A 5,061-nucleotide genomic window follows, 5' to 3' on the forward strand; every position below is an offset into this window, starting at 1 on the left:
CTTGTTCAGTATCTTTATTGATGATTTGGATAAGGGGATCAAGTGCTCCCTCAGTAATCTTGCAGATGACACCAAGTTGGGCGGGAGTGTTAATCTGCTTGAGGGTAGAAAGGGTCTGCAGAGCAAATTCTTTACTGAGAGAGTGGTCAAGCATTGGAATAGGCTCTCCAGGGAGATGGTGGAGTCGTCATCACTGGAGGTGTTCAAAAAATGTGTAGGCGTGGCACTTCGGGCCATGGTGGTGTTGGGTTGATGGTTGGACTTGATCCTAAAGGTCTTTTCCAACCTTAATGATTCTATGATTCTACCATCAGTGTTTAGAGCAAGAGCAAGAAAATAAAGGCAGGAGAGGGCAGGTGCTGTGGGCAGCATCCTTTGCTGTCTTTCATGGCTGTGCCCAATACCCCAGAGGGAAATGAGGACTTGGCTGGAGCACCCATCCCTACCGCTTTTCCCTGGGTTTCTACTTTTGTAGGCACCAATAGCACTTTAGCAAACTGGAATTCAGCTGCTCCAGCTTCCTGGGGGAAGCCCAACAGAGGTCACCTCTGGGTTGTGCCTGTGAATATCCATCCCCAAGGTGTTCTTGGCAAACAGCCCCATTGCATGCACCCGAACTCCCATGACCCTACTGCTGCCCCATACAAGATCTACATGCAGCCAACCAGCATAAATTGAGACCTGGTCTCAGCCTGTGTGACCATTGCAACTAGGTGTCCATAGAGTGTAAGTACCGATGAGTGAAGCATCTGAGTGAGAAATCCACAAGAGGTGTCTGCTGAGACCATTTACCAAAAAAAGTGTGGAGAATTAAAATATCCTTGTTTCAGGTAGGAGGCACATAGGGAAAACAATCCTGAACTGCTGTGTCTGGGCAACTTTAAAACAGTAAAAGAGGTTTGTTCATCCGATTACAAAATGCTGGGCCTCTCTGTCAAGATCCACATTTGTCCACTTGCTTCACACTATCATTTTGTCTAGAGGTTTTCCAGCTTCCTTTGCCCTGCCCTGCTAGGGTAGACTTAAAGGACAACTGTGATCATCTCCGGGACTGAACATACACAGATCAGCATGAGTGCACAAGAACAAAATGGATGCAAAATGGTGAGGGTTTAAGTGAGGCTGAAGTCTAGTCAGCTTCATGTTCTTTGTTGAGGAGATAAATGACTTACCAAAAAAAAGTAAGTTTGGGCAAGTAAAAGGAGCAATGCAAATATCCAATGCTTATCATTTCACCCATGAACCACCAAGAGGAACATTTACAGATGTATAAACTTGGCCTGCAACACCTCTTGCCGAGGCTTATGAAGCAGAGTGTATTACACTGACGGCTCATAATTACTCCGGTCACAGTCCCTTGTGTTTCCCACCGGGGTGCGGAGGCCCAGGTTTGGCTGCCGGGAGAGGGGAGGATGCCCGAGGCTCAGCTAAGCCCGGCCCAGCCTTCCTCCTACTTCCAAGTGCATCCGTGCCATCTAGCGTCGGTTCTGCCTCACCACCGAAATGTCCCACTTGGAGCAGCCCACGCTTGTGCTAAAGACATTCTGGAAAGTAATCAGTCGGCTGATGTTTGCAGAAGACAAAGTATTTTATCCGACATTGCATCTGTACAGCTTCAGAAGACACAAAAAGGCTTAAGGATTACATATCTTTAAGAGAAGATGTCTCTCTGTCTTCTGCAAACATCCCTGATGTTTGCAGAAGATCAATACACTCCCAAACTGCAGGGGACAGGATACTGACCTAGGCAGACCTTGGATCTGGCCAGACAAGCTGTCCTTGAGCTCTGCCTAATGTAGAGACAGACTCTCCTGCAGAACAGGAGAGTCACTTGTTAAGTAAAACTCCTGGAAACAGCACTGACATTTTGATTTAAAAAGCATATCAAAGCCACTACATGCAACAGCCTGAAATATCTGCCACGTGATGCTTTTAGCATGGCTGAAAAAGCCACCAGACAGGACAGCACGGCTGCTGCGTTTAAGGCCAGAGCAGCTGAAGGCATCTTTGAGGTGGTGAGTAACGTACAGCAGAGGTGCTGAAGATGGGCACTCGGGCCTGACGCGCCTCCAGGTGATGCTGCAGCTTTTCTACCTTGAGGGTAGGAGGGCTCTGCAGACGGACCTGGACAGGCTGGATCGACGGGCTGAGGTTTATTTTAGTAAGGCCAAGTGCCGGGTCCTGCACTTGGGTCACAACAACCCCATGCAACGCTCCAGGCTTGGGGAGGAGTGGCTGGAGAGCTGCCCGGCGGAAAGAGACCTGGGGGTGCTGGTTGACAGCTGGCTGAATATGAGCCGGCAGTGTGCCCAGGTGGCCAAGAAGGCCAACAGTGTCCTGGCTTGTATCAGGAATAGTGTGGCCAGCAGGAGTAGGGAAGTGATTGTGTCCCTGTACTCGGCACTGGTGAGGCCGCACCTTGAATCCTGTGTTCAGTTTTGGGCCCCTCACTACAAGAAGGACGTTGAGGTGCTGGAGCGTGTCCAGAGAAGGGCAACGAAGCTGGTGAGGGGTCTGGAGCACAAGTCTTATGAGGAGCGGCTGAGGGAGCTGGGGTTGTTCAGTCTGGAGAAGAGGAGGCTGAGGGTTGTGGTGAGGTGGGTGTTGGTCTCTTCTCCCAAGTAACCAGCAATAGAACGAGAGGAAATGGCCTCAAGCTGCACCAGGGGAGGTTTAGATTGGATATTAGGAAAAATTTCTTTACTGAGAATGTGGTCAAACATTGGAACAGGCTGCCCAGGGAGGTGGTGGAGTCACCAACACTGGAAGTGTTCAAAAAACATGTAGATGTGTCACTTCAGGACATGGTTTAGTGGGCATGGTGGTGTTGGGTTAACAGTTGGACTTGATAATCCTAAAGGTCTTTTCCAGCCTTAATGATTCTGTGATTCAAGGTACAGAAATCAGCAAGAATCTAGCAAGCTTTCCTACTCATACTACAACTCTGGCCAGTGGAGCACGACGTAGAGCTGAAACAAACCCCACCATCTGAGAAAAATCCCTCTTCTCTCTTCTTCTGTCAATGTTTCGGTCTGTCCCAAGTCCTCCCCCAGTTCTGATCCTCTTCCCTGCCCGTGAGGTGGAGCCGGCAGAGGCTGTGCCCAGTGGGAGGGTGATGGGAGCAGCCGTCGGCATCTCGCTCCACTCAGCAGCAAGGTGGGCTAGCTGCACAGAGGAGGACATGCCGCAGGTTTCCGCAATATAAACAGCTATTGCCTTAATGCTGGATTAACAGGAAGAAAGGCCAAGCTTAGGGCCCCTCTTAGCTCCCCTCAACATGCTCCTATGTGCTTGGGAAAAGGGCCATTGAAAAGACTTTTTTCAGAGGTGAGCTGACAGGCAGGTACAGAGGATTTTGCTTGGAAGAGGAAGACACTGCAGGCAAATGCACCACCCGGACTAGGAATCCCCTAGCTTTGGTGGCTTCGATTCAAGCAGCACTGTCCTATTGTGAATTAAAAAAAAAAAAACCAAATGTATTAACAAGAGACATTTTAACAACTTAGAAGTTGGCTCCATTATTCACAATGTGAATGTAGTTATTATGAGTAGTTACCATCTTTCAGGAGCTCTCCTTGTCTTCTTGAACACTGCAATGCAACTACACCTGGCAAGAGTTGGTTTTGGTGAAATAGCTAAATAAATAAATATGGGGAAAGCCACAAATGTAAAGAGAAGAGAGGGATTGATAGGGATTTATATTCAGCCATGGTAAGAAGCAACAAGAGACAGAGTAACATCTCATGCTGTATAATTGTAATAACGCCTAGAGAAGCAGGGCAGGAAGGTGGGGTGGTAACTACAGCCAGTGGTGAGCAACTTTGAGGTGTGAGATGCTGTAGCAGAACTGAGAGGAGAGCAAGGCTCTTCCTTTCATCTTACCATATTTCATTTCCTTCTTGCAAGGAGCAGGTAGGATTCCACAAGGAGGATAACCACTGCTCGTGCAGCAGCATCAGTCTAAGTTTTGTACATGGGACAAAACAGTATCTCCGTAAGAGACCTCTTGCGTGAAACTAATACTGGAGTTAGTCACTGTATGAGCTTATCCTTCAATGTACCCACTGCTGCAATGTGCCATGCACTTTATAATCCAACAGCAAAGTGAATTGATTTACTTAAAATTTAGTGCTGGCTAGAGAAAAATGTACTATCAGATTTGCCAGGATGGATAAAGCCAATGGCTAAAAAACTGAACACAGTATTTGAGGTGCAGCCTCACCAGTGCCAAGTACAGGGGCATGATCTCTTCCCTACTCCTGAGGACCACACTAAAAAAAGACCTGTTTACTTCTCACAACAGCAGCAGCCTTTTGAATTTGAAGGTTTCCTTCCAGAACCTGAAAAAAGTTTTTGAACGATCATGGCATTTTTGTGCAAGGGGCACACAAACACAATGCCTGATATTCATCGTTCACCAGATAAAGTCAGAATCTTTTAATGTTTTAATTGGGAAAGATGTCTGTCTATCTCCCAGACACAATCCAACTGGCTGAACTCCCAGGCTTTTAAAATGACAAATTATTGACACTCAAACGGGCTCAGGTTCACAGGACTTGGACAATCTTTTGCTTGATGCCTTTTAAGCAACCAGCACACAGGAGCCCAGTCTGCACCTGGCAGTTCTGGATTTACTAATAGTATTGGATCACTAACTAATGAGAGCTGCCAGGAATTGGCAAGCACCACCTGTAAAGCTGTCACTCAGATCCAGTTCCCCCCACACTTCAACACTCTAAGGTATTTAATCAATTTTTCTAAATGAGGGTTTACTTTTCACATTAACTCCTCTGAAAAGTTATGCTGATAGCTTAAAAACAAAGCAGAGGCGAAGAACATGTAGTTCTAGCACTCGCAAGGTCACAGAATATTTTTTTCTTGAAATCCCTCCTCCCTAATGCCTCCACTTTGGCCGTTTGGTAGAGCAAAGCACATTTACCAGCCCTGCGCGTACCTGTGCATTAGTCCTCTGTTGGGGAAATGATGCCATATATTCAGGAGCCTGACTTGCCTTTCAGAGCATATAAAATGGTCATAAATGTAACTATGCTAACGAGCAGG

This window comes from Phaethon lepturus, unplaced genomic scaffold (assembly GCF_000687285.1).
Source record: "Phaethon lepturus isolate BGI_N335 unplaced genomic scaffold, ASM68728v1 scaffold9900, whole genome shotgun sequence".
In the NCBI taxonomy this organism is placed as follows: domain Eukaryota; kingdom Metazoa; phylum Chordata; class Aves; order Phaethontiformes; family Phaethontidae; genus Phaethon; species Phaethon lepturus.